Genomic DNA, 23,991 nt, shown 5'->3' with positions numbered 1-23,991 from the left:
TGATCTTTACGAGTGGCCTGGTTGAGGCGTCTGTAGTCAATGCAGACCCTCCAGGCGTTCTGAACTCTGGTTGCAATGAGATCTCCATGCTCATTCTTCACTGTAGTGACTCCAGACTTCTTGGGCACCACTTGTACTGGGCTTACCCATTCACTATCTGAAATGGGGTAGATGATATCTGCCTCCAGTAGTCTAGTCACTTCCTTCTTGACAACCTCTAAGATAGTGGGGTTCAGTCTTCTCTGGGGTTGACGGACAGGTCTTTCTCCCTCTTCTAAAAATATCCTATGCTCACAGACTTGAGGGTTGATGCCTACTATGTCTGCCAAACTCCAACCAATTTCCTTCTTGTGCCTCCTCAGCATACTAAGTAACTGCTCTTCCTGTTGAGAAGTGAGTTCCCTTGCAATGATAACTGGAAACTTCTGCTCGTCTTCAAGGTAAGCATATTTGAGGTGTGGAGGAAGGGGTTTTAGTTCTAACTTCTGATCATGGTCAGGCTCTGGGTTGTCTGGAGCTGGTAACAATGGTAAAGCACTGTCATTGTCCTCTGAGAATGTCCCCACACTTGGACCTTGTCCTATGTACTTCTCTTCAAATTCATCCTGGTGAACCTCAGCCACGGTTTCATCTATGATATCACACTGAAGGATAGAATGATCCTCTGGCGGATGCTTCATAACTCCATTCAGATTGAAGATTACTACTCAGCCATCTATTTCAAAAGAGTATGTTCATGAAAAAGTATCTAATTTAAACTTCAAGGTCTTTAGGAATGGTCTTCCGAGTAGGATTGATGATGGCTTCTCTGAGTCATTTTGGGGCATCTCCAGGATATAAAAATCAATGGGAAATGTGATCCCCTTAATGCCCACTAATACATCTTCAGCAACTCCAGTCACTGTAATAATGCTTTTATCTGCTAACACAAAACAAGCTGCCGACCTTTTTAAGGGAGGGAGTCTCAAAATATCATATATAGACAAAGGCATTATACTCACACATGCTCCTAAATCACACATGCAGTCAGAAAATACTACACCACCAATAGTACAATTAACCATACATGGACCTGGGTCACTACACTTTTCAAGTAAACCTCCCATTAAAGCAGATATGGAACTACCTAAAGGAATAGTTTCTAATTCATTAATTTTGTCTTTATGTATACATAAATCTTTTAGAAACTTGGCATATTTAGGTACCTGTTGAATAACATCAAAAAGAGGAACAGTTACCTCAATCTTATTGAATATCTCTACCATTTTGGGATCAGGTTCCAGCTGCTTCCTGGGCTTCCTTGCAAGTTATAGAAATGGAATGGGAGTGGTGTCTTCTGCAGTATTTGCGCCCTGTGGTGCTTCCTCTTGTGGTTGATTTTCTTCTTTTTCAGCCATGTCCTGTATGTCCTCTTCCTCTTCAACAGCTTCTATTTCCACTACCTCTTCAACTGAGGCGTGTTCTGGTGGGCTTGGCTCCTTCTGATTCCTCTCCTGCAACGTGGTTCCGGACCTTAGGGTGATGGCATTAATGCGACCCTTTGGATTGGGTAATGGTTGAGAGGGGATTCCACTGGAGCTCAAAGGCTGGTTATTGGAGTTATTCATTGATCCAATCTGTGAGACAAGAGCTTGCAAAGTAGAGTTTAGACCATTTAATGTAGCATAAAGGTTATTTTCCATTGTCTGTTGTCTTCGATCAATAGATTGTAGTAAGTCGTCATTAGAAGATGAAGAAGGATAAGTAATTTGAGAGGTCTGCTGTTGGGTATTCTGTGGTCTTTGGGATCACCTCAGGTGAGGTGCTCTGTAAGGCTGATTCTGGTTCTGCTGCCTGTTGTTGTTGTTATTCCACCTCTAATTTCCCTGATTGTCTCTGCCTCCTCTGTTGTTGTTGTCCCTCCAATTCTGGTTAGAATTCTCCTGCCATCCGTGGCTGTAATTGCCACCTTGATTGTACCCTTGGTTGGGGCGGTCATAGAAGTTATGAGTGGCTGCTACGGTATTGTCTTCCTGCTGGAGCTACGGACATTCATCAGTATAATGGCTATAATCAGCACAGACTCCGCAAACTCTTTGTGGGACTAACTGTTGGCTTTGCTGTGGTGGAGAAGGTTGAGCTTGCTGAACTTGTTGTTGATTCAATTGCATCTGCTTTAGCAAGTTGGTCATTTCACAGATACTCTGAGTTAGAGCAGCAGTCTCTCTGCTAGAGGATACTTCTACAACGGCTTCTGAACGGCCTTGTTTCTGCCTGTGATTCCGAGTAGATTCAGCTAAGTCGTTGATCAATTGCCATGCCTCATTAGTGGTCTTGTACTTTTTCATAGACCCATTGCTAGCACTTTCTAATGTGGTCTTATCTTGGGGCCTCATGCCCTGTGTGACGTAACCGAGTAACACTATCTTGTCAATCATATGGTGGGGGCATACTTCCAGAAGATTATTGAAGTGCTCCCAGTATTCATAGAGAGTCTCGGATTCATCCTGAACAATCATAGAAATGTCTTTCCTCAGTTTATCAGTAACTTCAGCTGGAAAGAACTTTTCCAAAAATTCTCTTCTAAGTGTATCCTAGTCGGATACAGTTGCTGCGGGTTGAGTGTAGTACCACTCTCTTGCCTTTTCCTCAAGAGAAAACGGGAAAGCTTTCCACAAAAGTAAAGTTTCATCTGCACCATCACGCCTGACAGTAGAACAGGCTGCTTGAAAATCGCTCAGGTGCTTGATAGGCTCTTGAGCAGGTAAGCCATGAAACTTGGACATCAAATTGAGCAGTGTAGTCTTTATTTCAAAGTCTGTAGCCACCGCTGGGTGATGCGCTTGAAACGGTTGCATTGTAAAATCAGGGGCTCCAGCCTCCTGGATAGTAACTCTCCTAGGTGCTGCCATGTTACCTACATGTAAATTAAACGAATTAGTAGAACGAGAGCTGGTTTCTTCCTCAAATGATGTTTTAGATCCACCCTCAGAGAGGACTAACCGACGCCGAGCTTGCCTTATTCGTGAAATAGTTCTTTTAATCTCAGGATCGAATACTGGCAAGCTTGGATCAGGAAGTGAATGCGTCATCTAACGAAAGAAACAAGCAGCTCAAAGTAGCAAGATAAAATAAAATGCAAATAAATAAATTCCAATCAATAACTTAGCACTCTATTGCAACTCCCCGGTAACGGCGCCAAAAATTGACGTGGCGGAAATTGGCGAGTCAAGAATTGTTATAAGATATGCGTTGCAAGTATAGTTCTTAACCAACCAGAAATCCGCTTATCAATTTAGAAGGGTGTCACAAAAATTAAAATTAAAATACTGGGAGTATGAATCCCAGGTCGTCTCCCAACGAGTTGCAGAAAGGTGTGCTATTTTATTAATCAGATGTTTTCAAAAAGGTTTGGGTTGAATAAACAGGAAATTAAATTAGAGAAATTAAATAATTTAAATAAAAGCCTTGACTGGGAGTAGATTAGTTGGAAGCCCTATTCTTGTTGAAGTACTCTCAAGATTAATTGATAATTGAAGGTTGTTCTGTTTAGTCATTCCTTACTAGGTAAGGGAAAGTCAAACAAATTGGAATGCTACTTCTATTCACAAGTTCCAACCCACTCAATTAAAAGGGATTGGTGTCAGTGACTAGAGGGCAATCCAACAATAAACCCAATTACAATTTTTCTTTTTGAGCATTCCAACTCAAGGGTTCCTTTCAATCAACTCCCCATCAAGTTAGGCAACTACTCGCTCATTGTGAATGCAGAATTCATAACATAGAAAAGGGAATTAAAGAAAGACATGATAAATAAAAAGCAAAGAAATCAATTAAAAATAAAATTAATTCTTGTATTAATAAATTCTAGAAATAATTCAATAGTGAAATTGAGTAAATTAAAGGACATGGAAGTGTAAGAGCCAAGTAAAGAAAACGAACTCGAATGACGAAGTCTTGATGAGGTAATAACTCTTCTCAATATCTCAATGCAAAGAGCAATAGAAATAAAATCCTAAGAACTATGAATGTGTAGAGAGAAAACCTAGAGGAGGAGTGAAACTAGATCTAAAAACTAAAAATTGTGTAGAATGAATGTTGTCTTTGGTTTCTGCATGTTCTCTGGCTCTAGTCTGCTTTTCTGGGCCGAAAACTGGGTCAAAATAGGGCCCAAAATCGCCCCCAGCTAATTCTGCATATTATGCAGATCGCGCACGTCACGCGATCGCGTCATTCATGCGGACGCGTCATTCGGCGTTTTACCCTGCCACGCGAGTGCGTCGTCCACGCCTCCGCGTCACTCGTGCTATTCCAATCTGTGTGGTTGCGTGCGCCATGCAGTCGCATCACTGTGATTTCCTCTCTTTCGCGCGGTCGCGTGAGCCATGCGGCCGCGTCACTTCTCGTTGGTCATCTCCTCAATTTCTTGTGTTCCTTCCATTTTTGCAAGCTTCCTTTCCAATCTCCAACTCATTCATGCCTTATAAAGCCTGAAACACTTAACACACAGATCATGGCATCGAATGGAATAAAGGAGGATTAAAATACATAATTAAAAGTCTCTAGGAAGCAAGTTTTCAATCATGTAATAATTTTAGGAAGGAAATATAAATGCATGCTAATTATATGAATAAGTGGGTAAAGATCATGATAAAACCAGACAATTAAACACATTATAAACCATAAAATAGTGGTTTATCAAGCCAACATTCTAAAATTTTAACTTCAAATATACACTGTTTAATCATACATTCAAAAAGCAAAAGCAAATGACACCACATCAACATAATTAAACTATTCTTATTTTAAACTTGAAATTCATGAATCTCTCAATTCTTTTCAATAAAAATTTTCTTTTAAGCATGGTGAGAGATATATGAGACATTTTACAACTTTTAAGACATCAATACAAATAATCATGCAACTAGAACAAGAGAACAAATAAAACATAACAGAAAATAGACAAATAGTAAAAGGAAATGAAGTAAAAGAGAACAAGTCCACCTCTAATGATGGCGTCTAGTGCTCCTCCTTGAGGATCCAATGTGATGCTTGATCTCTTCTATGTCATCCCTTTGCCTTTGTTGCTCTTCCCTCATAGTCCTTTGGTCTTCCCTTATGGCTCTTTGATCTTCTCTTATTTTATTGAGGGTGGTAGCATGCCCTTGATGCTCCATCCTCAATTACTCCATGTTAATGCTCAATTCTCCAAGAGAAGTTTGCCATTGATCCCAATAGCTTTGGAGAGGAAAGTACATCCCTTAAGGCATCTCAGGGATCTCATACTGAGGCGGATGCACAGGCTCTTGTGCATGCTCTCTAATTTGCTCTATCCTCTTCTTAGTGATGGGCTTATCCTCTCCAATGGAGACATCTCCATTTATGACAATTCCAGCTGAATTTCATAGATGATAGATGAGGTGTGGGAATGCCAACCTGGCATTGGCGTGAGGCTTCTCAGCTAGCTTGTACAATTCTTGAGGAATCACCTCATGTACTTCCACCTCAGTTCCAATCATGATGCAATAGATCATGATGGCTCTATCAACAATCACTTCTGACCGATTGCTAGTAGGAATGATGGAACATTGGATGTATTCCAACCATCCTCTAGCTATGGGCTTAAGGTCAACCCTTCTTAGTTGAATGGGCTTGTCTTGGGAATCCCTTTTCCACTGTGCTCCTTCCACACAGATGTCAGAGAGCACTTGATCCAATCTCTGATGAAACTTGACTCTCCTAGTGTAAGGATGAGGATCTCCTTGCTTTAGAGGCAAGTTGAACGCCAACCTCATACTTTTCGGGCTGAAATCTAAGATATTTCCTCGGACCATGGTGCTCCACTTCCTTGGATTTGGGTTCACACTAATGTAATGGTTTTTAGTAACCCATGCATTAGCATAGAACTTTTGCACCATGAGAATCCCAACATCCTGAATAGGATTGGTTAGGACTTCCCAACCTCTTCTCTAGATCTCTCTTCAGATTTCTGGATACTCATTCTTCTTGAGATTGAAAGGGACCTCAGGGATCACTTTTTTCTCAGCCACTACTTCATAGAAGTGGTCTTGGTGGGCTTTGGTGATGAATCTCTCCATCTCCCAAGATTCAGAGGGATTGGCTATTGCCTTTCTTTTCCTTTTTCTAGAAGAGTCTCCATCCTTGGGTTCCATGAATGGTAATCAAAAGAAAAAAAAGCTATGCTTTTCCCACACCAAACTTAAAAATTTGCTCATCCTCGAGCAAAAATAAGTATAAGAGAAGAATGGAGTAGAAGAAGAAGAAAATAGAAGTAGAAAGAGGGAGAGAAAGGGCTCGGCCTTGTGGGGTGTGTAAAGGTATGAGAGGTGTATGTATGTAGGGTTATGGAGAGGGGTATTTATAGGAGTGGGGAAAGGTTAGGGTTTTGGGTAGGTGCTAGTTATGATGGTCATGGGGAAGTGGTATGGATGTGATTGAGCTAGGGTTTATAGGGAAGTGTGTATGGGGAAGTGTAAAAGTAGGTGGGGTTAAATGGGGTAGGTGAAAGATGCTATGGGACCCACAGGTCCTAAGAGGCTAGGAAATTCCAGATTCCCTGCTTCTCTGCATTGGCATTTGAATGCCTAGGGGCTGCTCCCGGGCTGGCGTTCAACGCCAGCAATGCTGCCCATTAGGGGCGTTGAATGCCCAGCAGGGATACCCTGGCTGGTGTTCAACTTTAACACTCCATCCAGAGTGTTCTGTTTTCACTTCTGTGAAATTATGTCTCTTGCCTGAATGCTGCATATGATCATGACTCTAACAACTGAAAGAAAAACAAAATGAAAGAAAATAAATATAGTTGAGTAGGGTTGGGTTGCCTCCCAATAAGTGCTTCTTTAACGTCACTAGCTTGACCTTTAGCCCCTTACAGAGGTGAGTATGGGCTCAGATTTTTCCCCTTGTAGTGAACCGTCTTCTTGCCTTCTCATGAATGAGCTCTACATGCTCTAAAGACAGGACATGACTCTTAGTGAAGACAACTCTCATGCCAGGTGAGAGGCCTTCAGTTGGGACTTTATTGTCCCTCCAGCCTTTAGGTACTTTCTTCTTAGTACCTTTGTGCTTAGAGCTTGTTGAGGTGTACCCAACACGAAACTTAGAATTGATGTCTGTGGGCTCTGTAAAGCTCTGTACAGAAATAGAGGGTTAGAACACTAGGTGTTGCACAGTTATCTCTCTTTTAGAGGGAGAATTGGGATGAGGCATCTTGAATAAGATGTGATCCTCTCCTAATTGTAGGGTCAGTTCTCCCTTAGCCACATCAATGATAACATTGGATGTGGCTAGGAAAGGTCTTCCAAAGATGACACAGTCATCCTCATCCTTTGCTATGTCCAAGACAATGAAGTTTATAAGGATGTAGTGATTTTCAACTTTAACCAAGACATCCTCCAATAAGCCATATGGCTTCTTCATGGTCTTGTCTACCATCTCTAAAGCGATATGTGCAGCTTGTACCTTAAGGATTCCCAGCTTCTCCATTACAGAGAGTGGCATGAGGTTAATGCTTGACCTTAGGTCACACAGACCCTTTTTAAAGGTCATGGTGCTTATGGTGCAAGGAATCAGAAAGCGTCTAGGATCTGGAAACTTCTGAGGTAGCTCTTGCTGAACCAAAGCATGGAGTTCTTTGCTAAGAAGTGGAGGATCTTCCTCTAAGGGTTTTGTACCAAATAATTTGGCATTCATCTTCATAAGAGCTCCTAGGTACCGAGCAACTTGCTCTTCCCTAGTGTCCTCATCCTCATCCGACGATGAGTAGTCATCAGAACTTATGCACTGCAGAAGTGCATGCAAAGGAACCTCAATAGTCTTTATGGTTTCCTTTGGTTCTGGGCTAGAGGGTTCTTAAGTGGGATTTGAGCACTCAAAGGGTGTGCTTTGACTGGCGTTCAACGTCAGCTCTGTGAGCTCTTTGGGCTTCAGACGCCCTTGCTCTCCACCCTGCCTGGCGTTAAACGCCAGTTCCTCTAGCATTCTGGGCGTTGAACGCCCAGCAGGGATGTCCTTGTTGGCGTTCAATACCAGCTTCCCTGGGTGAGTGGGCATTGAACGACCAGTGAAGGGTTCCTCACTGGCATTCAACGCTAGAATGGCTGCATGGTTGGGCATTAAACGCCCAGTGAGGGGTTTCTCACTGGCATTTAACGCCAGAAATACTACTGGTTGGGCGTTGAACGCCAAGAGAGGGGTTCCTCACTAGAGTTCAATGCTAGGAAGCCTGGTGTTTGGGCATTGAATGCCCAGCCAGTGCTCCCTGGCTGGCATTCAACACCAGCTCTGCTGCCAGGATGGGCGTTAAACGCCCAGTGAGAGTGATGAGCGGATAATTCATACCCTTTTTGGCATTGTTTTTAAATAGTTTTTAATATATTTTAGTTACTTTTTACTATATTTTTATTAGTTTTTATGCAAAAATTACATTTCTAGACTTTGCTATGAGTTTGTGTGTTTTCCTATGATTTTAGGTATTTTCTGGCTGAAATTGAGGAACCTGAGCAAAAATCTTATTCAGAGGCTGAGAAAGGACTGCAGATGCTGTTGGATTCTGACCCTCCTGCACTCGAAATGGATTTTCTGGAGCTACAGAAGACCAATTGGCACGCTCTCAATTGCGTTGGAAAGTAGACATCTTTGGCTTTCCCGAAATGTATAATAGTTCATACTTTGCCCGAGATTTGATGGCCCAAACTGGCGTTCAAACACCCAACAAAGATCCTTTTCTGGAGTAAAATGCCAGAACTGGCACTAGAACTGGAGTTAAACGCCCAAACTGGCACCCAAGCTGGCGTTTAACTCCAAGAATGGCCTATGTACGTGAAAGATTCAATGCTCAGCCCAAGCACACACCAAGTGGGCCCGGAAGTGGATTTTTGCACTATCTGCACTTAGTTACCTATTTTCTATAATCCCTAGTAACTAGTTTAGTATAAATAGCACTTTTTAATATTGTATTAGAGAGATTTTTTTGACTTGATACTTTATCATCCTTGGATTTGGAGGCTGGCCATTCGGCCATGCCTAGACCTTTTTCTCTTATGTATTTTCAACGGTGGAGTTTCTACACCTCATAGATTAAGGTGCAGAGCTCTGCTGTTCTTCATGAATTAATGCAAGTACTATTGTTTCTCTTTCAATTCATGCTTACTTCTTCTCCAAGATATACTATTGTACTTAATTCAGTTAAGTCAGAATGAAGGGGTGACCCGTGACAATCACCCACTATCTTCTTTACTCGCTTACTCAAGATCCGCGTGCCTGACAACAACAAAGCGGTCTACATGATGTTCAACGTAGTCATTGGACGACAATCGGAGTATATTCTCTTGGGTCTCTAATCCACGATTTGCATCATCTCTCCTGACAACAGAGCATCCGAATCTATGAGATTAGAAACTTCGTGGTATAGGCTAGAACCAATTGGCAGTATTCCTGAGATCCGGAGAGTCTAAACCTTGTCTGTGGTATTCTGAGTAGGATCTGGGAAGGGATGACTGTGACGAGCTTCAAACTCGCGAATGTTGGGCGCAGTGACAGTGTGCAAAAGGATAGAGAGATCCTATTCTGACGCTAGTGAGAACCGACAGATGATTAGCCATGCGGTAGCTGTACCTGGTATTTTTCATCCGAGACGAGAAATCCGACAGTTGATTAGCCATGCAGAGACCGTACCTAGTATTTTTCATCCGAGAGGATCATACAGCTTGCGATGGAAGGGAGCACGCATGGTTGGAAGAAGACAATAGGAAAGCAGAGGTTCAGAGGCAACAAAGCATCTCCAAACGCTTATCTGAAATTTCCACCAGTGAATTACATAAGTATCTTTATTTTATTTTATGTTTTATTTATCTTTTAATTATCAAAATCTCATAACCATTTAAATCCGCCTAACTAAGATTTACAAGATGACCATAGCTTGCTTCAAGCCAACAATCTCCGTGGGATCGACCCTTACTCACGTAAGGTATTACTTGGACGACCCAGTACACTTGCTGGTTAGTTGTGTGGAGTTGTGAAAAGTGTGATCACAATTTCGTGCACCAACTTTTTGGCGCCATTGCCAGGGATTGTTTGAGTTTGGAAAATTGACGGTTCATCTTGTTGCTTAGATTAGGTAATTTTATTTTTTATGTTTAAGCTTTTTATTTTTATTTTCGAAAAATCATTCAAAAAAAAATAAAAAATGTTCTTCAGAATTTTTAAGAATGAATTCTAGAGCTTCTTGATATATGTTGAAGCCTGGCTGGCTGTTAAGCCATATCTAATCTTTTGGACTGAGGTTTCCATTTTCCATTGTAGAAAGGACATGTCGGTATTTGTTATGCTAAAGCTTGGCTAGCCATTTGGCCATGTCTAATTCTTTTGGACCGAAGCTTTAGACTAACATTGCATGAATCCTGTAATTCTTATTAAAACTTTTGAATTTCTTTATTTTCTTTTTCCAAAATAATTTCGAAAAAAATACAAAAAAATTAATAAAATCATAAAACCAAAATTTTTGTGTTTCTTGTTTGAGTCTAGTGTCAAATTTTAAGTTTGGTGTCAATTGTATTCTTTTAATTTTCTTAAAATTTTTGAAAATTCATGCATTATGTTCTTCATGATCTTCAAGTTGTTCTTGATGATTTTCTTTGTTTAATCTTGTGATTTTCTTATTTTGTGTTTTTTGTTGTTTTTCATATGCCTTTTCGAATTCAAAGTGTCTAAGCATTAAAAATTTCTAAGTTTGGTGTCTTGCATGTGTTTCTTTTCTTAAAAATTTTCAAAAATATGTTCTTGATGTTCATCATGATCTTCAAAGTGTTCTTGGTGTTCATCTTGACATTCAAAGTGTTCTTGCATGCATTATTTGTTTTAATCTTAAATTCTTATATCTTGTGTCATTTTGTTGTTTGTCTCTTTCTTCGTTAATTCAAAAATCAAAAAAATATCTTTCCCTTATTTTACTCATAAATTTCGAAATTTTGGGTTGACCTAGTCAAAAAATTTTAAATTTAGTTGTTTCTTGTTAGTCAAGTCAAAATTTTAATTTAAAAATTTTATCTTTTCAAATATTTTTCAAAAATCAAATCTTTTTTATTTTTCTTCTTAATATTTTCGAATTTCTTAAATAAAATTTTCAAAATCTTTTTCTTAATTTTGCTTCACATTTTCGAAAACTTTACTAACAATTAATGTTTTGATTCAAAAATTTCAAGTTTGTTACTTTCCTGTTAAGAAAGGTTCAATCTTTAAATTCTAGAATCATATCTTTTAGTTTCTTGTTAGTCAAGTCATCAACTTTAATTTTCAAAATCAAATCTTTTTAAATTTCTTTTTCAAATCTTTTTCAAAATAAATTTCAATCATATCTTTTTCAAAACTTAATTTCAAAATCTTTTTCTAACTTCTTATCTTTTCAAAATTTATTTTCAAATCTTTTTCAATTAACCACTTGACTTGTTTGTTTTTAGTTTTAAAAAGTTTACTATTTCTTATCTTTTTCAAAAACGACCTAACTACTTTTCTCTCTCTAATTTTCGAAAATCACTAACCACTTTTTCAAAATTCTTTTTCATTAACTAATCGTTTTAAATTCTAATTTTGTTTTATTTCTTTTCTTAAAATTCGAATTCTAAACTTATAATTAAAATACAAACAAAAATATTTTTCTTTTCTTTTAATTAATATTCGAATACTCTCTCTCTCTCATCTCTTTCTAATTATTTTATTTATTTACTAACACTTTTCTTCTACTCATAATTCGAACCCCCTCTCCCTCTCTGTGTTCGAATTTCTTCTTCTACCTCATTCTTCTATTCTTCTATTCTTATACTCACATAAAGAAATCTCTATACTGTGACATAGAGGATTCATCTTCTCTCTTTGTTCTCTTTTTTTTCATATGAGCAGGAACAGGGATAAAGATATTCTTGTTGAAACTGATCCTGAACCTGAAAGGACTCTGAAGAGGAAGCTAAGAGAAGCTAAAGCACAACACTCTGAAGAGGACCTAACAGAAATTTTCGAAAAAGAAGAAGACATGGCAGCTGAACTCAACAACAATGGTGGAGATGCAAGGAAGGTGCTTGGTGACTTTACTGCACCAACTTCCGACTTCTATGGAAGAAGCATCTCAATTCCTACAATTGGAGCAAACAACTTTGAGCTTAAGCCTCAATTAGTTTCTCTAATGCAGCAGAATTGCAAGTTTCATGGACTTCCATTGGAAGATCCTCATCAGTTCTTAGCTGAATTCTTGTAAATCTGTGATACTGTTAAGACCAATGGGTATATACTTATGCTTTTTCCCTTTGCTGTAAGAGACAGAGCTAGGATATGGTTGGACTCACAACCTAAAGAAAGCCTGAACTCTTGGGAAAAGTTGGTCAATGCTTTCTTGGCCAAATTCTTTCCACCTCAAAAGTTGAGCAAGCTTAGAGTGGAAGTCCAAACCTTCAGACAAAAGGAAGGTGAATCCCTCTATGAAGTTTGGGAAAGATACAAGCAATTGATCAGAAGGTGTCCTTCTAACATGCTTTCAGAATTGAGCATCTTATATATATTCTATGATGGTCTGTCTGAATTGTCCAAGATGTCATTGGATCACTCTGCTGGTGGATCTCTTCCTCTGAAGAAAACACCTGCAGAAGCCCAGGAACTCATTGAAATGGTTGCAAATAACCAGTTCATGTATACTTCTAAATGAAATCCTGTGAATAATGGGATGACTCAGAAGAAAGGAGTTCTTGAGATTGATACTCTGAATGCCATATTGGCTCAGAATAAAATATTGACTCAGCAAGTCAATAAAATTTCTCAGAATCTGACTGGATTGCAAGCTGCATCCGGCAGTACTAAAGAAGCCTCCTCTGAAGGAGAAACTTATGACCCTGAGAATCCTGAAATGGAAGAGGTGAATTGCATGGGAGAATCCTATGGAAATACCTATAATCCTTCATGGAGAAATCATCCAAATTTCTCATGGAAGGATCAACAGAAGCCTCAACAAGGCTTTAATAATAATAATAGTGGGAGAAATAGGTTTAGCAATAACAAACCTTTTCCATCATCTTCTGAGCAACAGACAGAGAACTCTAAGCAGAGCCTCTCTGACTTAGCAACCATAATCTCTGATCTATCTAAGTCCACTCTCAGTTTCATGACTGAAACAAGGTCCTCCATCAGAAATTTGGAGGCACAAGTGGGTCAACTGAGTAAAAGAGTTACTGAAATCCCTCATAGTACTCTCCCAAGCAATACAGAAGAGAATCCAAAGAGAGAGTGCAAGGCCATCAATATATCCAAAGTGGCCGAACCCATAGAGGAGGAAGAGGTAGTGATTTCCAGTGAGGAAGACCTCAGTGGACATCCACTGACCACTAAGGAGTTCCCTATTGAGAAAACAAAAGAATCTGAGGCTCATACAGAAACCATAGAGATTCTACTGAACTTACTGTTGCCATTCATTAACTCTGATGAGTATTTCTCCTCTGAAGAGGATGAAGATATTGTTTAAGAGCAAGTTGCTCAGTATCTAGGAGTAATCATGAAGCTGAATGCCAAGTTATTTGGTAATGAGACTTAGGAGGATGAACCTCCATTGCTCATTAATGAACTGAATGCCTTGGTTCAACAGAAATTACCTCAGAAGAAACCGGATCCCGAAAAGTTTTTAATACCTTGTACCATAGGCACCATGACCTTTAAGAAGGCTCTGTGTGACTTGGGGTCAGGAATAAACCTCATGCCACTCTCTGTAATGGAGAAACTAGGGATCTTTGAGGTACAAACTACAAGAATCTCATTAGAGATGGCAGATAAATCAATGAAACAGGCTTATGGACTTGTAGAGGATGTCTTAGTAAAGGTTGAAGGCCTGTACATCCCTGCTGACTTCATAATCCTAGACACTGGGAAGGATGAGGATGAATCCATCATCCTTGGAAGGCCCTTCCTTGCCACAGCAAGAGCTGTGATTGATGTGAAAAAAGGAGAGTTAGTCCTTCAATTGAATGAGGACTACCTTATGTTTAAGGCTCAAGGATCTTCTTCTGTAACCATGGAGAGAAAGCATGAAAAGCTTCTCTCAATACAGAGTCAAACAGAGCCCCCACACTCAACTTCTAAGTTTGGTGTTGGGAGGCCAACATTAAACTCTGAGTCCCTGTGAAGCTCTCTAAGAGATCACTGTCAAGCTATTGACATTAAAGAAGCGCTTATTGGGAGGCAACCCAATGTTATTTAATTATATTTATTTTTATAGACATTTGTTTTCCATTGTCATGTTATGTTTTCTTTAGGTTGATGATCATGTGAAGTCATAAAAACAGCTACAGAATTAAAGCGGAATCAAAAATAGCATCAAAAACAGCACACCCTGGAGGACAAGCTTACTGGCATTTAAATGCCAGTAAAGATAGCAGAATGGGCGTTTAACGCCAGTCTGGCAACATTCTGGGCGTTAAATGCCAGAATTGGCAGCCAGACTGGCGTTAAATTCCAGAAAAGGGTGTCTAGTGTCTAGCTGGCGTTAAACGCCAGAATTGGCAGATAGACTGGTGTTTAATACCAGAAAAGGGTGTCTGGTAGGCGTTAAACGCTAGAAAAGGGCATCAGCCTGATGTCTAACGCCAAAAAAGGTAGCAGAGATGGCGTTAAACGCCAGAAATGGCACACAGAGGGCGTTTAAATGCCAGAAAGGTGCAGGGAGCAGAATTCCTTGACACCTCAGGATCTGTGGACCCCACAGGATCCCCACCTACCCCAATTCACTCTCTCTCTTCTTCACACCTCTCCATAACACTCTTCCCCAAATACCCTTGACCAATCACATCAATACCTCTTCTCCAAATACCATTCACCTATCAAGTCCTATCCTATTCCCCATAATCTCTTCACCACTCACATCCATCCATCAAAAACCCCACCTACCTCACCATTCAAATTCAAAACATTTCCCTTCCAAACCCAACCTCCTCTTACACGAATTCACTCTCTCCCTTACCCTATAAATACCCCTCCTTACCACCTTCAATTTCACACATTATATACACTTAAACCCCCTTGGCCGAAATCAAACCACCCTTCCATCTCCTCCATTTTCTCTTCTTCTACTCCTTTCTTTCTTCTTTTACTCGAGGACGAGCAAACCTTTTAAGTTTGGTGTGGAAAAAAGCTCTGCATTTTTGTTTTTCAATAACCATTAATGGCACCTAAGGCCGAAGAAACCTCTAGAAAGAGGAAAGGGAAGGCAATTGCTTCCACCTCCGAGTCATGGGAGATGGAGAGATTCATCTCAAAAGTCCATCAAGACCACTTCTATGAAGTTGTGGCCAAGAAAAAGGTGATCCCTGAGGTCCTCTTCATGCTCAAAAAGAGTGAATATCTGGAGATCCGACGTGAGGTTTGAAGAAGAGGTTGGGAAGCTCTCACCAACCCCATCCAACAAGTCAGAATCTTAATGATTCAAGAGTTCTATGCTAATGCATGGATCACTAAGAACCATGATCAAAGTGTGATCCCGAACCCAAAGAATTGGCTCACAATGGTTCGGGAGAAATACTTAGATTTCAGTCTGGAAACCGTGAGGTTGGCATTCAACTTGCCAATGATGCAAGGAGATCCTTACCCTTTCACTAGAAGGGTCAACTATGATCAAAGGTTGGACCAAGTTCTCATGGACATCTGTGTGGAAGGAGCTCAATGGAAGAGAGACTCAAGAGGCAAACCGGTTCAATTGAGAAGGCCTGACCTCAAACCCGTGGCTAGGGAATAGTTGGAGTTCATCCAACGCTCTATCATTCCTACTAGCAACCGATCTGAAGTTACAGTAGACAGGGCTATCATGATCCATAGTATCATGATTGGAGAGGAAGTGGAAATTCATGAGATCATACCTCTAGAACTATACAAGGTGGCTGACAAGCCCTCCACTTTATTACATGATCATTAGTGTTTAGTGTCTATGTCTTGAAGCTATGAATGTCCTATGAATCCTTCACCTTTCTTAAATGAAAAATGTTTTCTAAAAAAGAAAAAGAAGTACATGAATTTCGAATTCTATCTTGAAATTAGTTTAATTATTTTGATGTGGTGGCAATACTTTTTGTTTTCTGAATGAATGCTTGAACAGTGAATATTTTTTATAGTGAAGTTTATGAATGTTAAAATTGTTGGCTTTTGAAAGAATAATGAAAAAGGAGAAATGTTATTGATAATCTGAAAAATCATAAAATTGATTCTTGAAGCAAGAAAAAGCTGTGAAAAGCAAAAGCTTGCAAAAAAATGACGAAAAAAAATAAAGAAAAAAAAGAAAGAAAAAGAAAAAACAAGCAGAAAAAGCCAATAACCCTTTAAACCAAAAAGGATCCAAGGCTTTAAGCATTAATGGATAGGAGGGCCCAAAGGAATAAAATCCTGGCCTAAGTGGCTAAACCAAGCTGTGCCTAACCATGTGCTTGTGGCATGAAGGTGTCAAGTGAAAAGCTTGAGACCGAGCAGTTAAAGTCGTGATCCAAAGTAAAAAGAGTGTGCTTAAGAGCTCTGGGCACCTCTAACTGGGGACTCTAGCAAAGCTGAGTCACAATCTGAAAAGATTCACCCAGTTATGTGTCTGTGGCATTTATGTATCTGGTGGTAATACTGGAAAACAAAATGCTTAGGGTCACGGCCAAGACTCATAAAGTAGCTGTGTTCAAGAATCAACATACTAAACTAGGAGAATCAATAACACTATCTGAATTCTGAGTTCCTCTGGATGCCAATCATGATGAACTTCAAAGGATAAAGTGAGATGCCAAAACTGTCCAGAAGCAAAAAGCTACTAGCCCCGCTCATCTAATCAAAACTAATCTTCATTGATAATTTTGGAATTTATTGTATTTTCTCTTCTTTTTATCCCATTTTGTTTTTAGCTGCTTAGGGACAAGCAACAATTTAAGTTTGGTGTTGTGATGAGCGGATAATTTATACCCTTTTTGGCATTGTTTTTACATAGTTTTTAATATGTTTTAGTTACTTTTTATTATATTTTTATTAGTTTTTATGCAAAAATCACATTTCTAGACTTTGCTATGATTTTGTGTGTTTTTTTGTGATTTTAGGTATTTTCTGGCTGAAATTGAGGAACCTGAGCAAAAATCTTATTCAGAGGCTGAGAAAGGACTGCAGATGTTGTTGGATTCTGACCTTCCTTCACTCAAAGTGGATTTTTTGGAGCTACAGATACTCAATTGTCGCGCTCTCAATTGCGTTGGAAAGTAGACATCTTGGGCTTTCCAGAAATGTATAATAGTCTATACTTTTCCCGAGATTTGATGGCCCAAACTGGCGTTCAAACGCCCACCAAAGACCCTTTTCTGGAGTAAAACGCTAGAACTGGCACCAGAACTGGAGTTAAACGCCCAAACTGGCTTCCAAGCTGACGTTTAACTCCAAGAATGGCCTATGCACGTGAAAGCTTCAATGCTCAGCCCAAGCACACACCAAGTGGGCCCCGGAAGTGGATTTCTGCACTATCTGCACTTAGTTACCTATTTTCTGTAATCCCTAGTAACTAGTTTAGTATAAATAGCACTTTTTAATATTGTATTAGAGAGTTTTTTTGACTTGATACTTTATCATCCTTGGATTTGGAGGCTAGCCATTCAACCATGCCTAGACCTTTTTCTCTTATGTATTTTCAACGGTGGAGTTCCTATACCTAATAGATTAAGGTGCGGAGCTCTGCTGTTCTTCATGAATTAATGCAAGTACTATTGTTTCTCTTTCAATTTACGCTTACTTCTTCTCCAAGATATACTCTTGTACTTAATTCAATTAAGTCAGAATGAAGGGGTGACCCGTGACAATCACCCACTATCTCGTTACTCGCTTAGCCAAGATCCGCGTGCCTGACAACCACAAAGCGGTCTACATGATGTTCAACGTAGTCATTGGATGACAGTCGGAGTATATTCTCTTGGGTCTCTAATCCACGATTTGCATCATCTCTCCTGACAACAGAGCATCTGAATCCGTGAGATTAGAACCTTCGTGGTATAGGCTAGAACCAATTGGCAGCATTCTTGAGATTCGAAGAGTCCAAACCTTGTCTGTGGTATTCCGAGTAGGATCTGGGAAGGGATGACTATGACGAGCTTCAAACTCGCGAATGTTGGGCGCAGTGACAGTGTGCAAAAGGATAGAGAGATCCTATTCTGACACTAGTGAGAACCGACAGATGATTAGCCGTGCGGTAGCTGTACCTGGTATTTTTCATTCGAGACGAGAAATCTAACAGTTGATTAGCCGTGCAGAGACCGTACCTGTTATTTTTCATCCGAGAGGATCATACAGCTTGCCATGGAAGGGAGCACGCATGGTTGGAAGAAGACAATAGGAAAGCAGAGGTTCAGAGGCAACAAAGCATCTCCAAACGCTTATCTGAAATTCCCACCAGTGAATTACATAAGTATCTTTATTTTATTTTATGTGTTATTTATCCTTTAATTATCAAAACCTCATAACCATTTAAATCCGCCTGACTAAGATTTACAAGATAACCATAGCTTGCTTCAAGCCGACAATCTCCGTGGGATCGACCCTTACTCACGTAAGGTATTACTTGGACGACCCAGTGCACTTGCTGATTAGTTGTGCGGAATTGTGAAAAGTGTGATCACAATTTCATGCACCAGAGAGCTTCTTCACTGGTGTTTAGCACTAGGCTTGCTACCTTTGTGGGCGTTGAATGCCCAGTGAAGGCTTCTTCACTGGCGTTCAACACCTTTCCATTCTCATCTGATTTGGCCATGTCTTTCATGGTTATGGCCTTGCACTCTTCTCTAGGATTAACCTCAGTATTACTAGTAAGAGTTTCAGGAGGAATCTCATGGATCCTCTTGCTTAGTTGACCAACTTGCACCTCCATGTTTTTAGTGGAGGACATTGTTCATGAAACTTTGCGTGGTCCTAGAGAGGATGGAAACCAAAGTTACTAAGTCAGAAAGGTTCTATTTAGAGGTCTCCATATTTCCTTGAGAAGATGGGAATGGTGGTCTGTTATTGAACCTATTCTGGTTCCTTCCACCTTGACTGTTATTGAAACCTTGCTAAGGTTTCTGTTGATCCTTCCATGAAAGGTTAGGATGATTCTTCCATGAAAGATTGTAGGTGTTTCCATACAGTTCTCCCATGTAATTCACCTCCTCCATGGTGGGTTGCTCAGGATCATAAGCTTCTTCTTCAGGAGAAGCTTCCTGGGTACTGCAAGCTGCAGTTTGCATTCCAGTCAGATGCTGAGAGATCATATTGACTTGCTGAGTCAATATCTTATTCTAAGCCAAGATGGCATTCAGAGTCTCAACTTCATGAACTCATTTCTTCTGAGAGATTCCATGGTTAACAGGGTTTCTTTCAGAAGTGTACATGAACTGGTTGTTAGCAACCATCTCAATAAGTTCTCTTGCTTCTGCAGGTGTTTTTTTCAAGTGGAGGGATCTACCTGCAGAGCTATCCAATGAAATCTTGGATATCTCAGACAAGCCATCATAGAACACGACTATGATGGACCATTCTGAGAGCATGTCAGGAGGACATCTTCTAATCAATTGCTTGTATCTTTCTCAAGCTTTATAGAGGGATTCACCTTCTCTTTGTCTGAAGGTTTGAACTTCCACTCTAATTTTTCTCATCCTTTGAGGGGGGAAAGAACTTAGCCAGAAAAGCATTAACCAGCTTTTCCCAGAGTCAAGACTCTCTCTTGGTTGGGCATCCAACCAAAACTTAGCTTTGTCTCTTACTGCAAAGGGAAAGAGCATCAGCTTAAAGACTTCAGGATTAACTCCATTAGTCTTTACAGTATCACAGATCTATAAGAATTCAGCTAAAAACTGATGTGGATCTTTCATTGGAAGTCCATGAAACTTGCAGTTCTGCTATAGAAGAGAGACTAACTGAGGCTTAAGCTCAAAATTGTTAGCTCCAATGGCAGGTACAGAAATGCTTCTGCCATAAAAGTCAGAGATAGGCATAGTGAAGTCACCAAGAACCTTTCTGGGCTCCTCTTATGGTTCGGCCATGTCCTCTGTTTCTTGTTCAAAACTTTCTGAAAGGTCTCTTCCGAAGTGTTGTGCTTTAGCTTGTTGTAAATGCCTCTTTAGAGTCTTATCAGGTTCAGGATTAGGAGTCAAGAGGGGTTCTTTATCCTTGTTCCTTGTCATAAACAAGAAAAAAAAAAAGAAAAAGGAAAAAAAGAAAGCTTTTTGTACCACTTGGATCAAAGAGTTTTCAGTTAGATGTGAAGAGAGAAAAAGAAGATAGAATAAAAGAAGTAGAAGAAGGATACTTTGAAAATAGGGGATAGAAGTAAATAAGAGGTAGAAGATGGGAAAGAAGAATACAGAGGGGGAAGAAGAAGAATAATATGAGTAGAGGTGAGAAGAAATATAAATAGAAAAAGTAAATAAGAATTAAAATATTTTTTTTTATTTTATTTATTAATTAGTTTTCGAAAATTGAAATTAATTAATTTAAAAAGATTTTAAAATTTAAATGTTAAATTTTAGAAAATAGAAGAGAAAGAAGAAGAAGAAATTTTCGAAAATTGAGAGAGGAAAGAGTTAGTTAGATAGTTTTAAAAAAGAAGAGAGAGAGAAGATAAGATATTAATTAAGAAAAGATTTGAATTTAAAATAAGATAAGAAAAGATTTCAAATTAAAATTTTGAAATTAGAAAAAGATAATGTATGAAATTAAAAAGATTTGAAAATGATTTTAAAAATATAAGATTTTAAAATTTTGATTTTGAAAAAAAAGATATGATTTTTAAAATTAAAATTTTAATTCTTAAATTTGAAAATTTGAAAAAGATAACGTAAGATTTTTAAATTTTGAAAAAGATAAGAAAAAGATAAGATTTTTGAAAAAGATATGATTTTTATTTTTGAAAAGATTTGATTTTTGAAATTTTGAAAACTAAGATATGATAAGATAAAAATTTGAAATTGAAATCTAAATTTTTAAATAAGATTTTTGAAAATTGTGGTTAAAATTAAGTTAGAAAAGATATTTTTTATTTTTTAATTTAATGATGAAAGAGAAAAATACACAAAGAACATAATACTTAAAACTTTTAGATCTAATGCTCCTTATTTTCGAAAATTTTGGAGAAAAACACAAAAGAATACCAAACTTAAAAATTTTAAGATCAAAACACAAAAAAGACTCTAGAACACTTTGAAGACTAACAAGAACACGAAGAACAAAATTCAAAGACACACAGATCATAAGAACATAAAAAGAACACCAAATTTAAAATTTTAGAAAATCACAAAGAAAGTTTCAAAAATTAAAGAAAATAAACAAGAAAACACCAAACTTAAAGACTTGACATAAGATTTAAACAAAGAAAATTTATTTTTGAAAAGTTTTTAAAAGGAAGATACCAAAAGATCAAAAATTGCTGTAGTTAATAAATACAGAGAATCAAAGAAGCAAAACTTTACCAAGAACATAAACACAAGACTCTAACCAATAACACAAATTAAGCAAAAAAATAAAAATATTTTTGAAAAAATTTTTGAAATTTTCAAAAAAAATAGAGAAGAAGAAAATAAAAATAAAAGACTCAAAGACTCAAATTAAGAACAAAAATTGAACAAAGAAAAGAAAAATATTTTTGAGAGAGGTTTTTAATTTTTTGAAAATTGAAGAAGAAGAAGATAAAAGTAAAAGACTCAAACAAAATAAAATAAAATAAATTACCTGGTCTAGGGAGCAAGACAATCCGTCAGTTTGTCCAAACTCAACAATCCCCGGCAATGGCACCAAAAACTTAGTGCGCACGAATCTCCACACTTTCGTACAACAGTACCAGCAAGTGCACTGGATCGTCCAAGTAATACCTGAGCGAGTCAGGGTCGATCCCACAAGGATTGTGGTTTGAAGCAAGCTATGGTTATCTTGCAGGTCTTAGTGAGGCAAATCAGAAGGTTTATATGTTTTGATGATAAGGGAAAACTATTCATAAAAGAAATAAAGAAAAAGGTCTAATATATAAACAGAGATAGGAATAGAATTGAGGATTAGAGTTGCTTTGTCTTTCTGAATTAACTCTGGTATTACTGCTCTCTTTGCTTGTGAGCGATTTCTTCAATGGTAAGCTGTATTTGATTGACACTGGTTTGAGCAACTGCCAATGCTCCTCCAGATCTAAACCCCAGGTTTAGTGCGGATCCATTCTGATTGTGGGTGAAGCTCGTACAGTTCATTCTCCTTAATGATCCTACTCAAAATGCCACAGACAAGGTCAAATCTTCCGGATTAGAGAATGCTACAGCTTGGGTTCTAGCCTCTACCACAGAGACCCTAATCTCCTTGGAAATCGGCTGAACTGATGTCTCGAGAAGCCCCCAACGAAGTCGTGGATTAGCCGTCTGAGAGATGTATAAACATAGCTGTTGGTTCGTCATTGTCCGGTGAAAGACGCATTCTGAACCCAAGTAGATGCGGGTGTTTGTCAGGCACGTTCATCTTAATGTGATGAATAGAGCTAATTTGTCAGATCATCGTATTCATCACGATGAAGATCGAATATACATAGAATTAATCAAACACGGATCGAAGAGAAACAGTAGTACTTTTATTATTCATAGGACTCAGCAGGGCTCCTCCCTTCAACCTAGGAGGTTTAGAAACTCATACTGATAAGAAAATATAATGAAAAACATGAATAATGCTGAATGGTAGTCTGTTGTTCGAATGATTATGTAAAATACACTTTAAATACTAAATAGATGACTAGTAAGGGTAAAACAGTCTATTTAGTGATAAAATCTACTTCTGGGGCCCACTTGGTGAGTGTTTGGGCTGAGTTTTGATGAGATCCACGTGCTATGAGGTCTCTTGGGTGTGGAACGCCAGCTAGGGGGTCCTCTTTGGGCGTTTGTACATTGGTCTCTGCTTTTTGGGCGCTGGACGCCTGGAAGGGGGAAGGAAGCTGGCGTTAGATGCCAGTTTTGGGCCTTCTAATCCGAAGCAAAGTATAGACTATTATATATTGCTGGAAAGATCTAGAAGTCAGCTTTTGATGTCCATTGAGAGTGCTCCATTTGGCCTTTTATTGCTCTAGAAAAGCTCTTCCGAATGCAGGCAGGTCAGATCTGGACAGCATCTGTAGTGCTTTCTCTGTCTCTGAATCAAACTTCTGTTCCAGCTCCTCAATTCCAGCCAGAAAATATCTAAAATTATATAAAAACACAAAAACTCATAGCAGAATCTAAAAATGTGAATTTAACACTAAAACCTATAAAAACTTAATAAAAACTAAATAAAAACTACTAAAAACTATATGAAAGTGATGCCAAAAAGCGTATAAAATATCCGCTCATCATATATACTGTATGTAAATCTTCTCTGGCTAGCCTTAACTTTGCAGGCTGAGTTAGGAGCTTGTTATATTGTTTTCTTAGCTCTCTGCTTCTACTTTCTATTTAGTTATGCTTTTAAACCTTATATTTCTTCGCATGCAAGTAATCTTATTTTCTGAGTGTTGCGCTTTTTATTTTGCGATTTTGTTTTATCCGTTTTTCAAGGCTCCTCGTATACTGTATCCTTTCCAATATTATTACATTTATGTTTTATTTTAGAGGTCATAATACCACACCACCTCCGTTTTACGGCTTAAGCGTAAAGCTCTGTGTGGTAGGGTGTTACAAGACTCATCGGCCATAGGGCAGACATGCATTATGTGGATTAGTATGTTTTGATTGAGTGTGCATTACTTTAGTTTGCCTAATTGATTAGCCATACTTATCTGCTACTTGTCCTACTTGCTGTAATTTCATCCTATCTGTGTTTTCTTTGCCTGTCTTCTATGTCTTTCCAAGGGAGAGATCCCTCATGCTGGTGGAGGTGACACTGAGGGTAGTTCCACCAGTGAATAGGAGGTATGGTAAGACAGAAGGTGCATAATTAGATTATAATTAGAATCTCCTTAGATAGATTACCGATATTACTAGTTTAGAA

The 23,991-nt window shown here is 38.6% G+C and overlaps 1 non-coding gene across 1 annotated transcript; it reads left to right on the top strand.

The window, feature by feature from the left end:
* The first annotated feature begins 2,411 nt into the window (after nt 1–2,411).
* LOC148565503 (small nucleolar RNA R71) lies at nt 2,412–2,519 on the top strand. Its single transcript, XR_015885167.1, has one exon. It is a non-coding gene; the product is annotated as a small nucleolar RNA R71 (small nucleolar RNA).
* The last annotated feature ends 21,472 nt before the right edge of the window (nt 2,520–23,991 follow it).

This window comes from Arachis ipaensis, chromosome B5 (genome assembly GCF_059453495.1).
Source record: "Arachis ipaensis isolate K30076 ecotype BB chromosome B5, ASM5945349v1, whole genome shotgun sequence".
Classification (NCBI taxonomy): Eukaryota; Viridiplantae; Streptophyta; class Magnoliopsida; order Fabales; family Fabaceae; genus Arachis; species Arachis ipaensis.
The sequence above is the reverse complement of the archived record's forward strand: the minus strand, read 5'-3'. Positions and strand labels throughout refer to the sequence as shown.